We start from the raw sequence: 23,635 nt of genomic DNA, 5'->3' as shown, positions 1-23,635 counted from the left end.
ATAATTATGGGAACAGAGATAAGTTGTTTCAGGGTTTTCAGAAACTGAATGATCTGAGCACTCATTCTACAGGAAAATTTATTGTAAACATCTGCTACTGATAAGAGCTTACGACTGTCATAGTTAAATCGGTAGCATCCAAAATATGTACTTTGTGTGTGCATAATCAAATTCCCACATCTAATACGAATATGTGATACCCTTCCTTGTATGTAAAGCCTAAAATCAGGCTTTTTGTCGCTTGCAAACAGCCATGAAATCAAAACAATCTTACCTGTTAAAATGAATCTACAGGGTCAATAAAATTCAACCAACATTAATTCAATGCGACATGCAGTGTTTTGTGCACTTAATTGTTGCTCTCCGGGCTGAGCCAGGCTCATGCCTTCCTGGTAGAAGAGGGCCATGCTGTGGCGGGGAGGGGCCACTCAATTTTTCCTGCTCCCTTTCCCTGTCCCATATTCTCAGGAGCTTCTAGAAGCGTAGCCTGCATCTCATGCCCTGACTTGGCACCAAATGCTTGCTTTGTATCAACACCGTTTTCTCTTCTGCTCTTTCCAGCTCGCAGCCATTCAAATAATACCACCCGGTACCCGTGGAATCAGGAGCAGAGATTCCAAATTGAGTCCTAAAATCAAATCCAAATGGGCCCGTCAGCTAGATCAGAGCATGGCTGTGTTGATGCTTCCATTATGATGAAAAGGTAAACAGAAACTCGAAAGCGTTATCATTAAAGCTTTCCAGGCCCTGGGGAGTCAGCAGCACCTGGACCACCATCATTTTGAGAAACATTGTTTCACTTTTGTCTGTTTAAAATAAAGTGGTATGTGACTGGAGAGACTCTACGTGCAAAGTCCGCTTGCTGTGGAGTCCTTGGACCGGAGCTCTGATCTTAGCACTCCGGTAAAAAGCAGCCAGGTGTGGCTGTTTCCCTTGCTGGTGCAGAGACAGAGACCGGAGGATTTGCTGGAACTCGGTGGCTACCAGCCTAGCTCCAGGTTCCGTGAGAGACTGTGACTCAAAGGAATAAGGCATAGAAAGATAGAGCAGGATGCATCATGCTGACCCCCGGCTTCTGCTATCATAGTCAGGTGCACATACGTCTGTACACACACATCTGCATACAACACGTCCACATGCGCACATGCAAAGACACACACAGAAACACACAAAACTGCACAATTTATCTTGTCTGGTCAGAGGACTGCCTTGGATCTAGTTGGTAATCCAAAACCATTCAGACACAAGTTTTCCACGTCACAGATGGGATGAGAGGTTTCAAGATGTCATGGAATCCGCTAGAGCATAAAGAATTATCAGGTAAAGCCTTTATCTGGCCTTTGCCATTCCCAAGCCAGCAATCTTGGGTGGTGATATCACGGCCTGCTGCAGTTTCTTTCCTTCTCTGGGATTTAGTTTGTTGGTACCTAGTAGGTCAAGAGCTGAACATAATGCGTGCTTCTTTTTAGGAAAGACGTAACACCTGTTAGTGGTGGTAGGCAAAGCTGCTTACGGGGACAACCCGAGGAGAAAAGGGCCCTTTAAGAGATTTCAGTCGATCTGGCAGTCGCTTTGGTGACTGGCAGTTGCTTGCCAGCTATTAAATGGTTCTGAATCTATGAAGATTTGTAATTTCCTTCGTGGAAGAGCTTTGCCAACGAGACGAAGCCATGTGACCCAGTCCCCGCACACAGATTGGCATATGCTGGTGCTTTTTTTTTTTTTTTTCTTTTTTTTTTTTTTTTTTGCAAACTGATTCTTGAAACCGGTCAGATTAGTTTGGTATTTCATCTTTTGGCCCAGTACACAACCTGGCACAGTTCATGGTGCCCCCTGCTATGTCCCAAAGTTCGGAATTCCAATTCAGCCAGCCTGTAATTACATCGGGGAGCCAGCTTTATTCCCTTCGTGAGCAGACTGATGGATCTCTTTGGACTGCATGCCTTCAGGCTCTCGGCAAACCTGGGCTGACTTCCTGGTGTTCGGTCGGGTTCTGCTCCAGATCCTCCTGTGCGCAGGTGACTGCCCACTGTGCAGGGTTGCTGAGCCCAAACTGGTTTCCAAACCTGTTTGGCTCCTCTGCAGAGGTCTCTAGCTGTCCTACGGGAAACAAAACACAGGGATGGGGTGGCCTAAAGGTCCAGGATCATCTGGCACTCAGAGTGAGCAGGGCGAGAAGGAGACTCGGAGGCAGAAGACCTACTGAGTTCCTAGGTGCCTGGTAACTTGGCTTTTGACTCTTGCAAGGCAAAAGGTGGGACCTAGGCATGGCGTTGTCTTAATTTCGTGCCATCTCTTCAGTAAGGTTGGAAGCAAGGCCTTGAAGAAGCAGGTTTAGGCGCTCAAAGCAAGACACACAAGATGGACATTTGCTACAGGGCAAAAGCGACTGGTTCCTTGAGGTTTTATTAAACACAAATTGAGGGTGGGGGCGGGGCTGCAAAAGGGGCGGGGCTACTTTGTAATCTTGCTGCTCCTATTGGGCTGGATGTGACTCACCGTGTGTCCTCAGGTCAGTTGAACACTTCCCAAGACCCTTTCTAGAGCATCACCCCAGGGGTGCATCTTTTCTGATCCCTATCTAGATGCTCTGATGGCCTCAGGAGCCTTCCCGGCTTTGAATCGGATGGTTTGGTCCTGAGATGAGGATGGCTGCTTTGTCTTCACGGCTCTCTCTCTTTGCTTGTGTGATTCTGGCTGAAGGAATTCAGTTCCAGCTGCTCACTGTGCTCTGGAGCCCAGTTCACTCTCTCTCTTCTCATAGGAAGGCCTTTCTTCTTCCATGCCTGTCTATGTTGTAGGTGTCTACTTAGTGCCGGGCACTCCTGAGATGGCTCTCACTTAGCTGTTTGTTGTTTTGTTCTGTGCTGACCCCCCCCCCCCCCCGCCCCAGCACAGTCTTGTCCCCAGTGCTTAGACAATGTTGATCAGAGGTGCTGCAGGTATTAAATATTTCCCCTTATGTCACAAGTCTTCCCAGAACATTCACCGCGTGCCGGGTACCACCCTAAGCGCTCCACAAAGTATTACCACATTTAATCATCTCAACAAGAGTATGAAGCAGGTCTCAAGCCGATCTCTATTTTGTAGATGGGGGTGTGGTTTAGAAGTAAAGGATACACTCAAAAGATTCATGCTTGGTTCTTACTTGGTGGCTCTTTTAGGGGCTGTCTAGATCTTGAGTGTGCTAGCTTCACAAATGGCTATTCTTTGATAAATTCATACTGAATGGAGTCAAAGGGGGTGGGGCCTGACTAGATGAAAGGCTTCCAGCTGTACATCTTTGGAGGTATAGCTCACCCTGGATCCTTCTTCCCCACTTCCTGTTTTTCTAGTGAGGTGAACGTTCTTCTCTATGGCGTGCCCCTCGTTACTATAATAGTCTGTTTCACCACACGTCCACAGCACGGTCACCGGATAAAGTTTTGAGGACAAGATCCTGTTTCAAACAAACCTTTTCCGCTTTAGCATTTCCTCAGGTATTTTGACAGCAATGAAAAGTTCACTAACACGGCAGGGGAAGTGTTGAGGGACTAGCTAGGTGAGGGACTAGCTAGGTGAGGGACTAGCTAGGTGGGGATTCGAACCCAGGCAACCTGAGCCCTGCATCTGAGCTTCAGACAGCTGTCTGAGGACGTGCCCACCACCTTTTTATTGGATAAGCGAACACACTTCTGACATTATCCTTGCCTTAAGATGCGGGGTCATTATAAGCTCTACGATGAATGAACACAAATAATAGGACCCTAAAACTGAAGTCCAAATACCTAACAGAGATCATACAAGTGGAAGAGTGACCAGGTCAGAGACCATTCTTGTCCTGAATGTGTCACTGGACCTAGCAGTGGTTCTCAACCTTCCTGATGCGGTGACACTTTAATACAGTTCCTCATGTTGTGGTGGCCCCCAACCCTACAATTATTTTCATGGCTACTTTACAACTGTAATTTTCTAGTTGTTATGAATCATCATCTAAATATCTTATATGCAGGATTATCTGATGTGCCACCCCAGAGGGATTGCAGCCCACGGGTTGAGAACCACTGGACTGTAGTTGCGGGCTTTGACCCTTGACTTTTCAGAGGGCAAGGCCAGAAAAGAGGTGCTATCCGGAAACGATACTGACATCCTAGAAAACAATTTTTAAAAACCAGCCACAGGAGCCTGTAGGTTGGTCAGATGTCAGGAACCTCGCAGTGATGAGGAGCCGTGACGGGCTTTGTAACTTGTATCGACTTTCATAGAACTCTAGTTTACGTGTTTTGTTTAAGTTCGTACATTTTAAAATCAATATATTAAAATGAGTATTTTTTTAAATCAAAACCCTTAATCTGCATGCACAGGGGTGGAGTTCTCAGAAATCTCAGAGGCGTCACCTTAGCCATTGCTTTCACATGTGAGATCGTGTTTGATGATAAACACCACGGAAGAAGGCAGAGCTGGGGTCCTGTGACTTTCTCCAGCCTCCCTGGCTACTCCGGATTCACTGGGTTTGCTTCTTCTATGGCTGCTTAGCGCCCCTTTTGTTGTTTCCTCTGCATCTTCCAACCTTGAAATATGGGGCTAATCTTGGACACAGCTCTCAAACATCTCCTGCCACACTTAGTTCCATGGTAGGGGATTTCATTCTCTTGGTTTTCAACCCCATTTCTATACTGATAACATGCACATGAGGAACTAGTTATATTCTCTTTATCACAGAATCATTAGTATCTTGGATAGTGTTTGGTTATTTAATGGTTGTTTCCCTCGGAAGTGTGCCAGTCCCAGCTTCCAGACTGAGTTGTTGCTGAAAGAATACTTTTAGTATCCAGGTCAAAGGTCAGAGGCCTTCTTCCACGCCCCACTTTCCCTTTCACACTGGCTGAGATTGTAGGATTGTAGCAACTCCTGTTTCTGCTTTTAAGATACAATGTAGGAACCTTGCCCTTTCTTCCACCGTGGCTCTTCCTGCCCGAGCACATCACCTCAGCTGATGAGTCACACTGGCCTCTTGCTCAGCTACACATTTCTTCCCATGCTGCCGTTCACTCTGTTCTATGTCCAGCAGCCAGAGTACACAGTGGCCACACCCTGACCCTCCTCACTCAAAATGCCCCATAGACTTCTGCTCTCACTCTCAGAGATTCTGGTCCCCTCTTCGGCCCCAGGAGCCCCACCTTCCCCTCCCAGTGCTTGCCATCTCTCAGGACACTAAAGCCTTTCCACTTCCCCATCTCTGAACTTAGAGTGCTTTGCTTTGGAGGCGTCCGTGGCGGTCCCCTCCATCCCTCCAACTGTGCTCTCCAAGTGTCCCTTGTACAAGGAACTGACAACACTTTGAGGACACTGATCTGCTCAACCCAACTTGGCTGCTAGGCAATGAATGCGTGTTTTGATGTCCCAGGTAATGGTAATTATTGTTTCGGGGGTTTGCTGCAACCCCTTGTTGTCATTAAATATCTATTAGGGGCTTCTACCCCACTTCAGACCATATCGTTCCCACATAAATGTCTCAGAAACCTTTAGATGTATAATAAGCTTAAAAGCAGTAGAGCTGGGCAGACATCAGCCTTCTATGCTGTTTTGTCTACTTCCCTGTGGTGATCCCAAGATATCACTGGCCATGTTCCTCCTGGGCCGCTCCTACTCCATCAGGCCGGCCCTCATGGCCATGAGATCATGATCCACCTAAACAGCTTCCTCCTTCTTCCTCTCTCTCCCTCATGGTACCTTTCTGAGACCACAACCCCAGGGAACATTTACTCTGCCACCTGTCTTCTGCCCAACCCAGGCTGTAGGCATCTTTTTAACCAATCAGGTTAGCATCCTTTGGTCTCTGTGAGGAGCTCCTCATTGGAGACAAGCAGATGTTGGGGGCCAGCATCTAGCATTTGTATACACAGCAGCACCAGATTAACCCCCAACTGTAGCACACATAACACTTCATAAATGGATATAATCTTTATGTTTACATTTTTTAACCACCCCCTCCCCCCAAAATATTTGGGCCGTACTGGATATTCACAACTCACAACTCACAACTGATATTTAGGTAGTCTCCCCCAGACTTCTTTTGACTTTTTATTTTGAGATGAAGCCTCACTAAGTTGTCCAGGCTGGCCTTGAACTTGGAGTGTTTTTTTCTCAGCCTCTGAAGCACTTGGGACTATCAGTATGAATTATCAGCTGAGCCAAAACCAAGTTTTGGCTTTTGGGTTTACTGGGTCTGTATTCCAGGCTAGCCTCCAACTGGTAGTGATCCTCCTGTCTCAGCCCCTGGAATGTTGGAATTATAGATGTGCACAACCATACTCAGCTTTTGGATATTTCTGAAAGAGTCTCACTTTGTAGTCTAGGCTAGCCCAAAACTTACTAGTACTAGGTAGCTTAGACTGGCCTTGAACTCCACAAACCTCTTGCCTCAAACTTCTGAGTGCTGGTTTGTATCCAACTCAGAGGAAAGAAAGAAAGCAAGAAAAAAAAAAGAAAAAAAAAAAGAAAAGCAGTTGTTTGGTTTTTTTTGTTTTGTTTTGTTTTGGTTTGGTTTTTTTTTTTTGTTTTTTGTTTTTTTGTTTTTTTGTTTTTTGTCGAGACAGGGTTTCTCTATAGCCCTGGCTGTCCTGGAACTCACTTTGTAGAATAGGCTGGCCTCGAACTCAGAAATCCACCTGCCTCTGCCTCCCGAGTGCTGGGATTAAAGGTGTGTGCCACCATGCCCAGCTAGAAAAGCAGTTTTTAAGTGTCACTAGAAAGTGACATTCCTTAGCGACCCTATCCATAATCATGGTAGAGTTCCACTTCTTCTTGCCTTCCTCTGGGACTTCACTTTCTTTCTGAACGCCAGATTCTATACACAAGCCCCACTCTCTCCTTGATCTGAAGACATTGATGTAACAACGAACTAACCTCACAGTTGTTGAGAAGACTAAAGGACGCCGCACATGTGCTTAAGGCGGTAGACCACACCCCTCCCCAGGAAGGCTGAACATCACTGTGCTCCACATGCCCTGAATCACAGAGCTTAATGTTTTGTGTGCAGCAGACACCAGTCCTCTTGGACTTTTTATAAACTTGACACAAGCTAGAGTTGTCTGGGAAGAGGAACCTCCGTTAAGAAAATGCCTCCATCACATCCCCTATAGGCAAGTCTGTAGTGCATCTTCTTGGTCAATGGTTGATGCTGGGGAGCCCACCCCATAAGGGGGGGGGTGCCCCTCCTGGGCAGGTGGTTCTCAGTTGTATAAGAAATCAGAATCGGGCTGGGAAAAAACCATAAGGCAGAAGCCAGTAAGCAGCTCTTCTCCGTGGCTTTGATTTCAGTTTCTGCCTTGGCTTCCCTCAGTGGACCATGAGCTGGGATATATAAACCAAAGAAACACTCCCTCTCCTCCCCACCTGTTGCTTTGGGGGTTTTATCACAGCACAGAAACCTCAAGGCCACACCCAAGATGGTATTGCCGACATGCCTATGCTAGTTAGTCTTGGTTTGGAAAGTCCACACGGGTGTATCTAAAGATGATGTCTACACAAGCACTTATTTAGTTTTTAATTCAATTTTGTGGTTTTGACACCTTATAGCATAAGCTGGTCTTGAACTCATGACCTTCCTGTCTCTCTGATCCTAAGTACTGATTATAGGAGTGTGCCATCAGGGCCTGGCTGTTGAGCCCTTGTAGCTCAGCTCCCGGCCCTCCCGGGTCCTCAGTGAGGCCTCTCTTGATTTAGAACAATGACTCAGTTCATCTGCCTTCACTAACAGTTGTGAAGAATAGGAATTTTTTTTCCCCTGAGGAAAAAGCTGTTTTGAAGAAGTGAACTCTTTAAAGTATGCTGACTAACAGTGCCTTCCGAAGTGCTGATGCAATTCGATGTATTTTGTTCACCGAGTTTTCTGACCAGAGCAATTTGAGAGAACACGCTCTCTTCCGTCTCCCCGTGTCACGTTCTCATCGGCCTTTTTACAAGTTAATCTGAATAGAAGCAACTTCCCTTCAGCGGTGAGTTAAAATGAGACTCTGTTCACGCGGTTATTGCTTCATCGTGTCTTTACACATGTCCCTCTGTGCCTTTTAATTATATATAATTACTAGGGAACAGGGAGTGAAATCTGTTTAATCTAAAATGAAACATGCTAAATAGACAATGCTTCCACGTCCTGGGTTTCTTCTGTTTTTAAAGGGATGACTGTAAGTCAGTATGACTGTGTGCACATGGCTAGCTCTTCCAGAAAGAGTGGCTTACCGTGATTAAGCCTTACTTATTTTGCATGCATCCTATTTCTTGTTAAAGATTGCCATGTAGTTTATCTACTCAAGGGATGTGCGCCAATATTTGAAATGCCAACTTTTTTCTTTTGATAGAATAGTTGCAATTATCCGGGAGGTGGTAGCGCATGCCTTTAATCCCAGCACTTGGGAGGTAGAGGCAGGTGGATCTCTGTGAGTTCAAGGCTGGTCTGGTCTACAGATTGAATTCCAGGACAACCAAGGGTCCACACAGAGAAGCACTGCTTCAGGATAAACAAAACAAACATGTAAAAAGTTGCTACTAACTGCAAACAAGCTAAACTTGATGGTAGATATGGTGACTTTGATAGGTTCTGTTTTTATTGCAGTTTTTAGTGCATGTGTATGTGTGTGTTTTCTGATGGGGAGAAATTGTATTTAAGCCTGTCACAGTGATCATATTAAAATTCATGTTCTGAGGTGGCACGGCTCAGTAGTCAAATCTCAGACCCTAGAGACTATCTTCATAATCTGCTTCAAGCTTCCCTTTTGTTTTATGAGTAATGTAACTTCTGTGTACTCTGGGTCTCTACCCCTGGATCTCCTGGACACAACAGAAGCCATCTGAGAAGGTTGTTAGAATCAGATGCGGATGGAGAATGCTTAGAATAGTCTACTTCACGAAAGCCGATGTCCCACGCTCCCTGACCTGCCTGCCATGTCCTCTGCTCAAGGTGCAGGAGCAGAGATTTGTGCCAGCAGCCCTACAGTCAAGCTATGGTCCTGGTGTTTATTAGCTGTGTGGTGTAGGGGAATCACACCACTGATCTGGGCTTCAATCTTTTTCATTAATGAAGTAGGTTCTAATGAACACACAAAGAAAGGGCTGTTGTGTCTATGAGGCGAGATGATACATGTGAGTTTGAGGCACAAGAAATTGATCAAGACCACGGTTAAGTGCTATCTATTCTGACCCAACCACATCAGTTCCTTCACATGGTTTCCAACCATAATAAACTCCTATCAGAATACGGACCCGAAGTTTAAATACAGTAGACGCTTAGTTCTCTTGCGAAAGTCTGGAGACATCCCAGTTGTTGAGGCAGCTCGTGTGCAGTTGCTTTTGCTCCGTGACATTGCCTAGAAACCCAGGGTGATGTGCACTGCACATCTCAATACGCAGCTCCCAAAGTCGCTGTCATCCCTGGGTGCCCTTCTACTGCTAGGAGGGGGGGAAAAGCTGAAGGAAGAAGGCTTGCAGAACGCGTAGGACCCAGGTGTACTGCTTCCATAGTTCATGGGGTAGAGCGTAACCATGAGACTACGTGAGAGAATGGAGGCTGAGGACACAGTGCAGCTGGCCTTGCAAAAGAGGACAGGGGACTTTTGGTGAACAGCTACCAGACTTAAAATCCCTTTACCTGTGTTCAGAGCCACCCTCCCCTTGAATGAGAGGCCTTTCCTCATCAGAACATCCCAAGTTATATACTGTGTGGACAGACACACAGGAGCAGGAGCCATTTTCAAAATGAACTAAGTAAATAGGAATGCTATCCCACCCCTCCCGTCACCAATTAACTCAGACTCGGTCTCCAGGAATTCTGAATGTCACGTAGGAGCACAGAAAATAATTTGGGCAGTCTGGGAGGTTGAGTGTGGGATTCCAGGTCTTGGCTCATGCAGCTCTTTCAGCGATTCCAAAGCCAGGCTATCAGCAGTGCCATTAACCGCTGGCACAGAGTACAGGAGCCTTTTGCTCTTTCATTCATATTTTAAATTATGGATCCATATCATTCTTTTCTTCAAAGATAAACGCCATTTATCAGGTAAGCCTCCTGTGCGACACATAATTTTGTAGTTCTTTTTTTTTTTCATTCTCTGACAGTTTCACGAATATAAATAATGTATTTTAGCAGTTTATACCTTCGTGACCCTCTCTCGCCACACCCCTCCCGGTGGCAACTCTTCTTTCTGTCAGGTCGTCTTTTCTCTCCGTTATCTTCTTTTGTTGTTGCTCCCAGATGAGTTTAGTTTGAATGGTTTGCATAATCATGAATGGAGAGTGAGTTACAGAGCATAGGCAACTTCTCGGTGGTTACAAAACTGAAGACGGATACCTTAAGCAAGGCTTTTTTTTTTTTTTTTTTTTTTTTAATAATCCAAGAGCATGAGTTTTTACCCTTAAAGGTTGTAGCATATTAGAATATACGCTTCTCCTTAGGTACCACTAGCAGCTGGGATGATATTTCACTGTAACTAAAGAACTCTAGATGAGGGGCTGGAAAGATGGCTCAGTGGTTAAGAGCACTGGCTGCTCTTCCAAAGATCCTGAGTTCAAATCCCAGCAACCACATGATGGCTCACAACAACCCCGAACAAGATCTGACTCCCTCTTCTGGGGTGTCTGAAGACAGCTACAGAGTACGTACATATAATAAATAAATAAATAAATAAATAAATAAATAAATACTTCTTTAAGAACTCCAGGTGTGTTAAAAGAATGAAGAAGGTAACAAGACAACAGCCTCACCTATGGACAGCAGTCTTATGGAATCCTAGGTCATTTTCAGGACTGCTATGCATTGCCTCTTTCAGTACTAGGACAGCATTCTAAGGGAGCAATAGGCAATTTCCACCATCCTGATGAACACACGAGGAGCTGATAGGATTACTGCCCAGAGCTCCACGGCAAATATTGACAGGGCCAGAATTAAAGTCTGTCTGACTCAAAAATCAACTGTTTTACTGTTGACTTTTGAATGCTTGAAATTTAGACGTTAATTTCCAAGATAAACTTAGGACTGACTATATGAAAATTGTTGGATTCAGAAACTCAAGAGTTCTCGAAAGGACTAAAACATGGCTTTGTCTGCAAGGACTTTGCAATCTGGTAAGTCTGGGAGATGCAAGGAACTAATAAAGTACTAAGTGCCCTAGTAAGTAGGGTATAAAACATCCTAACTGGTGAAACGGCTCGGGAGCACTCCAGGGGGATGATGTAGAAACTATTTAACTCTGACCCGGGGTGTCTACTCTTTGATCACTCAGTCTCCGGATAAAAGACACACACAACCTTTATATTTACAGTAAGCCTTAAACAGTAGAGGAGCTGGGCAGACATCTACTCTGTATGCTACTAGAATCTACTTTCCTGTGGATAACCCTGAGTTATTATATTTTATTTTATATAACTTATTATATTTCGTCTGGGCTGCTCTTAGCTCCAGTTGGCCAGCTCTCATGCTCACATTTTCTTGACTCCCAACCCACAGCATCTTCCTCCTCCTCCTTCACCTTCTACTCTGTTTGTGTCTCCTCCTTGACCCCCCCCCCCCCCAAGCCCAGGAAACCTAAACCCTGCCCGTGTCTCTTCTGCCCAAGTATAGGAGTCCTTTATTCACCAATCAAAAATAACTTGGAGGCAAGGTCACATAGCTCCCTTGTCTTAGCACTACAATACACAGTAAAAGACAAAACCTCAACAGAGGAAGTCTCTAGTGGAGATGCAGGCTGAGGTTAAGAAGCTAACTGACACAGTGGAGCAAAGGTGAGGGGGAAAGGGCGGAGCAATGGGTGGGGAGAAGCATGTTTGGAAGGTAGGGGTGGAGATGGCTGATGTAAGTTGACCAGGAAACTGGACTGAGTCCTGAGAGACCTGTTCTCACCTTCTGAAGTGACTGCAAGAACACTGAAGTTGCGTGAATTCTGCCTTTAAATGGAAAAGACATTAAGATCTAGAATACATGGGCTGAACAAGAACCTGTCCTTGCTATGTGCCAGCGACTGGTAGAAGCACTTTAACCTTTACAAGCACCTCCGAGAAACATAGTTCTACTATGTCCGTTTGACACTGGGGAAAGCCAGGCACAGAGGGATCAAATAACATACTGCGAATCATTCAGCTAACTACCGGCTGAGTCGAGATTTGAACCCATCATGGCCAGTTCCAGAAAAGAGAGAAAATTAAAAAAAAAAAAAAAGTCAAGTTAAATTTCATTTAAAATTTCCCCGTGTGCAAATGGGCTCAGGAGCTGACTCCTGTGGACGTTTACCTCTCGCCCACCAGTGTTCCAATTCTCTTCTCTCTGGTGAACTGAGGGTGACACTTGTCAGTTGTGAACTTTCTTAGCTTCCCAGGGAGGTAGTACTTTAAAGCATCTCGTTTGACTCTCCTGGGGAGACACTCTACCCACCCAGTCACTATAGGGCACTAATGACAAGCCAAAGATTGCATCCAAGTTTGTCTTGATGGACCAGTGAGTTTATTGGGGTTGCTCACAGGAGCATAGGTGAGGAGTTAGCTATGGGAACATAGATGACTAAGCGTCAGGTGCAGCAGCAAACAGTTGACTCCAGCTTAGGTGACAGCTAATAAAAGCTGTATCCCTGAAGCCTATGCATGACTGGCAAGCAGACCTAGTGCTCAGATTGCCTTCGTCCAAGCAATTGCTACTGCACATAGAACCTTGGGGTAGGGGTTCTTGGGAGTCTTGTAAATTTTAGGAACTTCCTGGGTCTTGCATTGTAATTGCAGGATTTTTCACCTCTGCCCCCATTCTGGAAATAATGACTCTTGAGACTTATTATATATGACTAAGTGCTTCAGCCACAAGTTTTGGCTCATTCCTCAACGAGCTTGTAATTCAATTAAACAGTTTCTATCCTATAAGTGCCACAAGGCTGGTTACTTCCTCTCTGTTTCATGAGTCTGTCTTCTCAGAGGTCAGGGCAAATCTCTTCCTGCTTGCTCCTGACTCTATCCCAGAGTTCTTCTCTCTCTCTCTCTCTCTCTCTCTCTCTCTCCTTCCACCTCCTATTTCCGATCTCAGGGCATTGGCCAATCAGCTTTTTATTGATAGGTGACGCTTCTGTATATTATAGAAGGGATTCTTTCCACATTTCATGATCGCTCATTCCTGAGGCTCAGGGATGCCCCTCTCCAGGAGGGACTCTATCCATTCTGAGGAAATGGCTAGGCAATGCTGTAGACCCCTCCCACCGTCTCTACAGCTCATGCCCCCTGAGTATCCTTTAGGAAGTGACATATGTCAAATGGCTAGGCACAGTTCCCTCAATAAAACCAAGGCTATGTCTTTGGATTTAAGAAAATTTTCCGTGCAAATCAAGATCAGTTGTTTCAAGATAAGAGGAAATAAGAGTGACTTGTCTCTATGTGCGCTGTCATGGCAACAGTCTGGTTTTCCTGAGGTGGTTGGTGGAGGTGGAGGTAGAAGTGGAGAGTGGGAATGGGGGTGGGGTGGGAATGGGGGATGAGTCTTTTTCTGGAGTAATGATGAAAATCAGGCAAGTACAAATGAAAGATGTACTTACAGGGCGGGCGGGGGGTTGGGGGGGGTCAGCACAAACGTGAGCACTCAATGTTGAGGTTCGAAGTTGGGTGAGATGCTGTTTAGTGTGAGGGAGGGTGCTTAGTCTTTTCTGAACTCTTCTGACCTTCTTGAATTTCCCTGAAATTTCTTTGGAATAGAGCTAGAGAACAAACACATTCATAAATGACCCTGAGCAGAAACTAATTTCTTTTCTTTGCGACTTGGAAAGTAAACTAGATATTGGACTACATGGTACCTATCATTATAAACTTCAAGCCACTTTACGAAAACTGACTCTTTGAACTAAATCCCTGCTCCAGGTTTGCAGTTGGAATGGTGGCGATTCAGGAGATAAACTTGACTCCAAGTTTTAGGCCAGTAATAAATAATAAAGAAAAATAGACCTATGTGTGTGATTTTTGACTTGAAATCTAAAAGCCACTGACTTTCAGAATTGCGTTTCTTCTAGGTTTGCTTATCTAAGCCAGGAGGAGGCTGCTTAGCCAGAGGAGCCTCTGACATCCCGGTGTAGGGATTTTTCTTGGTGCCTAAATATAGCTGAAGAAAAAAAGGCCTTTCATCAGCTCTTACCTGCTCATCGCTGGAGATTGGCTGACCCTGAATGAGGTTGATCTAGCTACCTGAGATAGATAGACTTTCAGTCTAAATCTGAATCTACAGGCTTTGCTTCATCTCCCCCCACCCACAGTATCATGCCAAGAAAATGGGGGGGGGGGGACCACATTAGTTTCAGCCACAATACTGCTTTACGTTAAAATCAGGAACAACAACGTTATTGGCATTGTGTTTTGCTCCTATGCAACGGTTGGTTAGGTAACTGCGTGATGGTTAATGCTTCCAACCTGTAGATTAGCTCAGGTCCGAGCGTTTCCCCACTCTGAACCAAATTGCGAGCAATATTTTTTTGTAAAGTTAATCTAATACATCTGAGTAGAAATCTCATTAAGGACACCTGGAGCCATGCTGAAGTAGACACCAGAGACTTGTAATGCACACTCTTGGCTCCCCATGCTCGATCCCACCTAGAGTGGAGAAGGCCTCTGTATGACGTCTTCCAGGCACATGCGCAGATCATTCACCTCCCTCAGTGTCCATGGGGGATGGATCGTCTTCCTTACTGTTCTGCTGAGCCTTCGGTAAGGCCGCTGGCAGACTCCAGGGCCTTGCCAGCGCTGCCTGCAAGCTTCTTGTTACACACTCTTTTATGGCCACTGCTCCCCGGCTTGTCTCAGTGGAAGGCAGGCTAGCAAGTCTCTTTTCTTTCAAGCAAGGACAGGATTAAGGTTTAAAGTGATGGTGTTTCTTTGATAGCTCCCGTGCCAGCTTAAATCTCATTAGCACTCTTCCTGAGTGTTACTAACTGGCCTATCTGGTATTACAGGTATTGCCAAACGGAGTCTAAAGAGAGGTGGCGTGAGGGCTGACCTAATCTGCAGTAGGAGTCAATTAGCAGGTGCTGGTGGGCTTGAGGTGCTGTTAGTAATGTCTCAGTGTTCGGAGTTTATTGATTTACCAGAGGTTTCACAATCTCACTGGCTTCACGCCAGTCTATTCACGTCCCTTAAGCACCTAAGTATGGCTTTCTCTCTTAGTTTTGCATGGTCATCTAAGGTCACCCCAAAGTGAATCTAAGGATAATGTAGTCCAAAAAAAAAAAAAAAAATTGCTCCAAATTTTTATTGGAGAAAGAAAAGCCGCACAGGAAACAATCAATGGAGAATTTGCTGAGTCAAGATGTCCTGTTTGACAAAAAGGTGAGTTCGAGACCCGGAGTCTGGTTGGGAGAGCTGTGTTATCTTACTTCTGCTTTCATGGTTATTGGATTATGGAGTGAAACACAACAAAGCTAAGAAGGTTCCACTTTTTATGCATGGTGCTAGGTAGGGTTGTCTTGTGCAGTGGGTTGACTGGCGTGCACCTTCCACGGGCTCCTGTGTTTGATCTGATGGTTTCCAGCTGGTGATACATCTTTAAGAGATTGGAGAACTTTTAGGAGGTACAGGTTTGCTAGAAGAAATGGGTTGCAGGGGGTAGCCTCTGAGGTTTTATAGCTTGGCCCCTTGTACTGGCTGGTTTTGTGTGTCAACTTGACACAAGTTGGAGTTATCACAGAGAAGGAGCCTCCCTTGAGGAAATGCCTCCCTGAGATCCAGCTGTAAGGCATTTTCTCAATTAGTGATCAAGGGGGGAGGGCCCATTGTGGGTGGTGTCATCCCTGGGCTGGTAGTCCTGTGTTCTATAAGAAAGCAAGCTGAGCAAGCCAGGGGAAACAATCCAGTAAGTAACATCCCTCCATGGCCTCTGCATCAGCTCCTGCTCCCTGACCTGCTTGAGTTCCAGTCCTGATTTCCTTTGGTGATAAACAGCAATGTGGAAGTGTAAGCTGAATAAACCCTTTCCTCCCTAACTTGCTTCTTGGTCATGATGTTTTGTGCAGGAGAAGATACCCCTCTTCCTGTCTACTCTATACTTCCTGTTGGTCCAAGATCTGAGGAGTGTGAGCTGCATGCCCTGCTCCTGCCTCGATGCCTGCTCTACCATGGTGAATTGTATCCCCTAAGTTGTGAGCCCAAGGGAAACCTTCTCCCCTTAAATGTCTTTTAGCCAGGTATTCTGTCACAGTGGCAAAAATAACCAACCTGCCATGCTAAGAAGTCTAATGAATTGGATCCCAGCTTAAAACAGTTTAAGCTGAATTGAATTTTAAAATATCACATGCACGGTGAAGAATCTTACCAGCGTCAAAAAAGAATTGCTTGAGAATGTTGTCCATTTGGAGGCTGGACCCAGTGACCTTCTCCATTCTTCAGACTGTCCTTTAATTGCTGATACAGTCTCAGTGACCTAAGTGGGTTAAGGTGCCAAGCCTGGCTCCTTCCAGCCTAGTGTGCAGTGATATCTCACTGGCTGCTAAGGGCTCAGCTTCAGGTTGGACTCAGGCAGATCTTTCTTGGTTGGATTGAGTATTAGCCATTCACAACATTTTTTCCTTCCTTCCTTCTTTCCTTCCTTCCTTCCTTTTTTCATTCTTTCCTTCCTTCCTTCTTTCCTCCTTTTCTTTGTTTGTCTGTTTCTTTCTTTTGGTCGTCCTTTCTTTCTTTCTTTCTTTCTTTCTTTCTTTCTTTTCCCCTTCCTTCTTTCTCCTTCTTTCCTCCTGTCCTCCCTCCCTTCCTCCCTTCCTCCCTCTTTCTTCCCCTCCCTTCATTTCTTCTTCCTTCCTTCCTCCCCCCTCCTCCACTTCTTTCCCCTTCCCTCTTTCCTTCTTTCCTTCTTTTCTTCCTTCCTTTCTTCCTTCTTTCTTTCCTTCCATCTTTCCTCTCTCTCTCTCTCTTTCTTTCTTTCTTTCTTTCTTTCTTTCTTTCTTTCTTTCTTTCCTTCCTTCCTTCCTTCCTTCCTTCCTTCCTTCTTTCCTTCCTTCCTTCCTTTTTTTTCTTGAAAGAACTTACCAATTAGGCATCAGGGCCTAGAGGAAAGGGCCCAAGAATCATTTTCCCAAGTAAAGAGCAGTTATCACTTCTCAACTTCATCACCCAGCTGTGCCTCAGTTTCCTTATGAGCAAAATGTGTTCCTTCCTTGCCTTTCATGGGCACAAGGAGGGCAAAACCTCATCATGAATGTGAGATATTTTTCACAGACAGGTAGATCCAAGTCTTGCTATGGATTGCCCAGTGAGAACCATCACACACATAACTATAACATATGACCACCACATAGAGCATATGCCTTTAGACCTCTTCCCAGGAGAGGACGAAGTGAACACTCTAGATTTGTTCCAGATCGGCTTTTTTTTTTTTTTTTTTTTTTTTCTGTTTCCCATCACCCTTTCTGTGTACCTGAGTCCTTGGCAGCCCCCACCCTGCTTCCCCAGCAGGCTTTCTGTACCCAGTGTGGAGAGTTCCCACACGGTGGCCCTGGGCTAGAAGCTTCACTAGTGTTCTCTCTCTCCCTAACAGCTCTGATTCTTGACTGCACTTATTTCGGGAGGCTCTTGCTCCTGACCGCTGCATGGAATGTGTGCTGCTGGTGACTAATTGTTCTGGGAATGACATCTCTGTTTGGGCGGTGTCCAGTTCTCTCTCCTTCTGTATGTAGAGCCAACTCTGATTTATATGTCTGTGAATCTCTGATGAGCTGCGGAGGAGGCTCGGGGAGGTGGGATGGAGTAGAAATGCCGTTGGAAAAGATAACATTTTTTTCTCTGACTTTGGGCTCAAGAGCAAGCCAAAGGTTGGCCACCATTCACTGTCATAATTTGGGCAGAAGAACAGAATCAGGTCTTGTCGTGTACAAATGCGATTTTTTTTTCTTTTTCTTTTCTTTTCTTTTCTTTTCTTTTTTTTTTTTTTTTACCAGAATCCATCATTTCTTATTCATGACTACATGCGAGGTCATGAAGGTAATCTCAAAGCTGGGAAGACATGATCTTGTAGATTTTTCCTGGACCTCCAAGACATCTGTCTGATATTCTAGATTACGGATTTCTTCTTGTCCTCTTGGGCATGAACAAGTCACTTCCAGACAGAGGCAGAATTATTTTAATAAATGTACTGTGGAGCTTTAAGTCAGGCCCACACAGAGGGATGGCAGGTGTGAACATCACAGATAGAATGGCCTCACAGTCAGCTCCGTGAACTCAGTCTGCAGTTAAGGCTCTTGTCCTGGTGGGGCAAAAGATAACACTAGAATCCCCCAAGTGGTGTTGTTACACAATTTTAAGTGCTGTCCTGCAGCCTCTTGCCAGGGTTTGTCCTTCCTTTCCAGCCCCCGTGGCTTGCTCCCTGCATTCCAAAATGCTGGATGAAGAAAGAAAAACACGAAGCATAGAAACCGTTTGTGGCGACGTTTTTGGATCACTTCTGGTCTTGTTTTGACAAGCAGGGGCTTGCAGCTACTTTTGATTTCAGGTGGGTATGATTATTAAGCAAGAATAAGGCTCATGAAGGCCAGCCTGGTGCTCTAGGCCTACGATCCCAGCAGCTCTTGAGGCTGAGGCAGGAGGATTTCAAATTTAAGCCTTGCCTGGGCCAGCTTGGCCAATTCAGTGAACCCCCATCTCAAAATAAAAATGAAGGATGAGGGATCTAACTTGTTAGGTTCAATCCCCAGGAACCAAAACACAAAAATTAAATTAAGCCCCTTGTTCCTACTCAAGAAAGGACAGAAACATAGTCAAGACAGATTAGGTTTTTATGGGCTTTCCTGTGAAAACAAAGCCTTCTGAGCTGATAAGCCAGGAGGATTTTTGTTCAAACTGTGTATCCTTTGTGGGGCAGTTGACTTTTCTTCCATTCTACTTTCATCCGGGTGCCCAGGCTGACGGAGTAACTTCCATCAGATTTGTAATGGTGTTCCAGAGGGACAGGAAGCAGGGTGAGCCACTTGCGCCCCTGAAGCATCTGTTTATAGGAGATGTTTGTCATTCCTGATGGGGTTTCGCTGACCACCACCGGCCAAGTGGCCACACCCCAGGCTAACAGATGTTTAATCCCTGCCGGACCGCTTCCACAGGGAGGGGTTCTGAAATACTTAGCGAGGGTGTGGTAACATAATCGACCACACCCAAGAGTATAAAATATTTAGCATACGATAAAGATACCTTTCAGATTATTCAAGGGATGGGCAAGACAACAAATGGTCCTGGGAAAGCTGGGGAAGATAATATTATAGATTACCTCAAGTCATATAGAAATGGCTTACAACGGATTAGTGATAAATAATTGGAAATAATATAGACAATGATTCATTTTGTAACATTGCTTATGAAGGGTTCTCTTGTTTTCCACAGCATGATTTATTTGTTAACTTTTTTTTTTTTTTTTTTTTTTTATGTGTGGTAGGGAGGGAAAACTGCTGGGGCCAGAACATGGGGGAAACGTGAAGGCTCACCTATGCCAGGCAAATTCTTTGCCACTGAGCCATGCCTCCTTCCCCTGTAAGTCTCCATCAAAAGGCATAAAACAAAAGGTGGAGACGATAAGGGTCCAGTCTAGTACAGCTGATATAGAAAAGGCAGAGTCTTCAGTAAGACCATAAACGAAGCCAATCAAGAGGCAGGAACAAAGGGTGGGCAGGGTTGGAGCTGCTTCTATGCTCATGCTAGTTATGTTCCCCCCAAAACCTGTTTTCAGTGTCTCCCATGAACGGAAGACACTGAGGGACTGCCCACAGTAGGTTCTCATTAGTAAATAAAGATGGCGATAGCCAATGGTCAGGCAGAGAGGCAGAGGTGGGACTTCTAGGATTCTCTGGGCAAGGGACCAAGGGAGGAGGGAGGAGGGAGGAGGAAGGAGGGAGATCCGAGGTGTCGAAAGAAGGAGAACCAAGATCCCACACCAGAGAGGAGCGGGTCAGAGAACATGGCCGCCCTGTAGGACCCAGGGGAACACAGTTCAAGAGGGCTACATGACTGGGCCCAGGGCAGCAAAGATGGAATATAGATTTTAGTAAGTAATAAAATGGGGATATCAGAGAGGGGTGGATTAGCCATGTGGAGGTTAGGAAATGGCTCAGCCATTTAGTTGTTTTAGGCATATCAGAATATAAAGTGTGCATATTTAATTTGGGAACCCAGAACACTGGGGCAGGTATGAAGGAGCGTTGCTGCCACTGCTGCCACTAAGATCAGACTGAATAGCATTCATTGGGTACAGCTATACAGGGTAGCTGGGCCTGTATGTCCTCATCCGTGCAGTAGCCCAGTGTGGACTGATATGTTTCAAGGGACAGTGCATCCGTAGTGAGCACACACAGGCTTTTTTTCATCATAATTTTCCCATAATAATGTAAAGCAGTGACCATGACCGGAACCCACAAGTCTACATGATGATGAGCTATTTGCAAGCACTGCACCATTTGCATAGAGGATTGAGCATCTAGAGAGCCTGGTAGTCTCTCAAGGTCTCGGGACCATGCACCAGAGGATGCTGAGTCATCACTGTATTTCCAGTTTAAACAGAAGAGTCCTTACTAGTATGACAAAGCGTTCTTACTCAACAGAAAGGCAAACATGTGCTCTGTCTTGGTGCCAAGGAGGGCCATTTTACCAGAAGGAGCCTTTCTTCCCAGCCATCCCTGAACCTGTCTGCTGTTTCCAAAGTGGCAACAAAGTAGCAGCTCGTACCAGGGTGCAGAGAACAGCAGGGGACTCCCGAGGCTCCTTCCATCTTTCTCGGCAATGATCTTCCGAGCTATCTTTGGAAAGCCTTGTTTGACAGCAGCCTTGTGACTCAGGTGCAACTCAAAACGAAGCAAACTGGTTTGGTTTTCTTCTCTCATCTGACTCACTCACCTGAAAGACTCACTGGTCTTTCTCCTGGCTAGGAGAGTGGGGTGGGTGCAGGACCTCAGGGATCAGGGCCCTGAAGTCCCCAGCTCCTCACCCTTCCCACTCTGCTCCCCTGAACATCCATGGTTGACAGAGGGCTCTGGGCAGCTCTCAGCTGACCACTACTCAATGAAACACTTTTTTAGAGCAGTCAGTCAGGCCAGGAGCTTTGGGGAAACAAACACACCCTTGCATTCTCCGTCATTAGCCCATTTCTTCCCAGGCAGAATAGAGGTCTGGTGTCCCTCCATGCTAAGACAGCTTCTTCAGCAGATGGTTTGTGCTTCTCAGCCTTGAAGGAGGGTGGAGCTTCTTACAGAAACATGGTAGAGATGCTTGCTTCTTGGTGTTTCTGAATTCCATAGATGCACCACACGTTCCTTCTCTGAGACCTGTGGAGTCACCCCCTCCCCCTTCTTAACTCCATTTCTCCCTGTTCGCCTTACACAGACAGCATTGTTCTAGATTCTTAGTTCCATGAAACACACACTTCTCTGACGTGCTTGGCTATTTGCTGGTCCAATTTCCCATCTGGTGATGGTATTGCTAATCTTCTCTCAGGAACTTTAGTCAGTCTGCTTATTGGGATTCCCCACTAAGCTGTGTGATTTTAAAGTCAGGGAGTGGCTTTGCCCCCACTGTCTTCTAGCCCCTAGTCCAGTTTAAGCATAGTAAACGATTGCTGACCGTATTTGCTACCAGGTGTTTCCTTGGCACCGGGTTAAAAAGTACCTGAGCTGTAAAGCTGGGTGTGTGGTGGGTGGACCAGTGATGTCTGATGGTTGAGGCCTGGGCACCTTCTTCAATCTGGTTTTTCTTGTAACCACAGATAAAGCACACACTGGGAAAGCTCACTCCACGGCGATGAGTCCTGATAGAAAGATTATGGCATGGAAGGACAGCTGGGCAGAACAAACGAAAAACAAACAAAACCAAAGCCTACATCTCAGGCGCTGGTGTGCGTTTTCTGTTAAGAAGCAGGGAACTTCAGATCCCACTGACAAAGGCCAAGTCGCTCACAGAACATTATATGTGTTCCAAAAGACATCTCGCCAAGGACAGTAAATAAATTGGTTGTACTTCCTTTAAGGCCAAAACGATGTCTAACATTGGTTTTCTGGCTCTTCAGTCTCATTCCTCAGTCTAAACACTGTCCCTCATAAACCCACCTTGCAACTTTGTCTTCAGAAGGGAATGCTTTAGCTTTTAACCTTGTTATAAGCTGCATTCTTTGAACAATGTTAAGAAAGGGGTTTTCTTAGCAACCTCTAACGATTCTCTTGAGAGCAGCAACCAAGAACATATATAAAGAATCCTAATAGTGACACTTCCTTCAGAAGCCTGTATCTACATTTGGGTGTATCTCTTTCTGTCCCTGAGTACTCTTCTTTGTGCTTAAGTTACATTTGAATGATCTTTTTAGAGATTCAGCATCTATTTGTGTGTCTCTGTAAATGAGAGTGTGTGTATACCCGTATGTTCCACGGCATAAGTGGAAGGCAGAGGTCAACTTGCAGGACTTGATTTTCTTCATTCGCTGCGCGAGTCTTGGGAAGTGATCTCAGTTCACCAGGTTTGGCTGGAAGCACCTTTACCCACGAAGCCATCTTTTATTTTTTAAACACATCTCCAACTCCAGTTCGTGACATTATTTTCTTTGTTGAAGCTATGAATCTCAGGTTTGCCAGACTGGAAATCTCTAAGAAGAATGGGAAGTCATCAGCTTCCTGTAGGAGATGGGGTGGGAGCCATCTGTACCACCAATAGTAATGAGAACCGCAGTCTAAGAACTACCCCCTGGTGGCTCTTAGGTAGGACCCCATGCTTATTGGGCAAGGATTCACTGTCTCTGGAGTCACTGAATGCCTTATCTAGAAGGAGATAGCCTCAAAGGGAAAGTCATCACACTCTGTAATGGAGCCTCTCTGTACCTCAGTTTCCCCCTCTGTGTAGTGGGAATAATAACCCTATATTATAGAGTTGTTATAATGTTTCAGTGAGGCATTAGAAGCAAAGAACTCAGTGCTAGCCACATAGGGAAAACTGTGGAAATGTTGCCTAGCATTGACCCATTACCAGAAGGACAGGGTCTTATTAATGGAAGATGCTCGAACATATTGTGTATGTGTGTGAGAGTGTTTTTATGTATGAGTGTGTGCATGTGTATGCATGTGCATGTGTGTGTGACTATGTGTGTATGCATGTGTATATATAAGTGTGTGTGTGAGTGTATGTGTGTATATGCATGTGTATGTGTGTGCGAGTATATGTGTGTATGTGTGTGCATTAGTATGTGTGTGTGTATGCATGTGTATATATGTGAGTGTGTGTGTATGCATGTATATGTGTATATGAGTATGTGCATATGTGTGAGTGGTATGTATGAGTGTGTATGTGTATGTGAGTGTGTGTATGTATGAGTGTGTATTATGCTTTTGCTTTTGGGGTTAAGCGATCAAGTCTCTTTAAATATTTATTTATTTATTTATTTATTTAATAATTTATTTATTTTAGTTTTTTCGAGACAGGGTTTCTCTGTATAGCCCTGGCTGTCCTGGAACTCACTTTGTAGACCAGGCTGGCCTCAAACTCAGAAATCCGCCTGCCTCTGCCTCTAAGTGCTGGGATTAAAGGTTTGCACCACCACTGCCCAGCTAAATATTTATTATCTATTTTATTTTTGAGATGGATCCACACAACCACTAGGTGCCTTGTGTCTAGTGAAGGATGCTGGTCTTGAACTCCCTTCTTC

At 45.3% G+C, this 23,635-nt stretch overlaps 1 long non-coding RNA gene across 4 annotated transcripts; it reads left to right on the top strand.

The window, feature by feature from the left end:
• The first annotated feature begins 1,794 nt into the window (after positions 1-1,794).
• On the top strand, positions 1,795-23,044 carry Gm33624. 4 transcript variants are annotated; one of them, XR_872094.1, is made up of 4 exons: positions 1,795-2,018; positions 15,996-16,100; positions 18,321-18,463; positions 21,713-23,044. It is a non-coding gene; the product is annotated as a predicted gene, 33624 (long non-coding RNA). The 4 variants fall into 4 exon arrangements; XR_872093.1 differs by lacking the exon at positions 1,795-2,018 and adding an exon at positions 7,819-7,979; XR_872096.2 differs by lacking the exon at positions 1,795-2,018 and adding an exon at positions 9,890-10,033.
• Positions 23,045-23,635: the final 591 nt, after the last annotated feature.

The sequence above is a fragment of the Mus musculus genome, chromosome 10 (assembly GCF_000001635.26).
Source record: "Mus musculus strain C57BL/6J chromosome 10, GRCm38.p6 C57BL/6J".
NCBI lineage: Eukaryota > Metazoa > Chordata > Mammalia > Rodentia > Muridae > Mus > Mus musculus.
The sequence above is the reverse complement of the archived record's forward strand: the minus strand, read 5'-3'. Positions and strand labels throughout refer to the sequence as shown.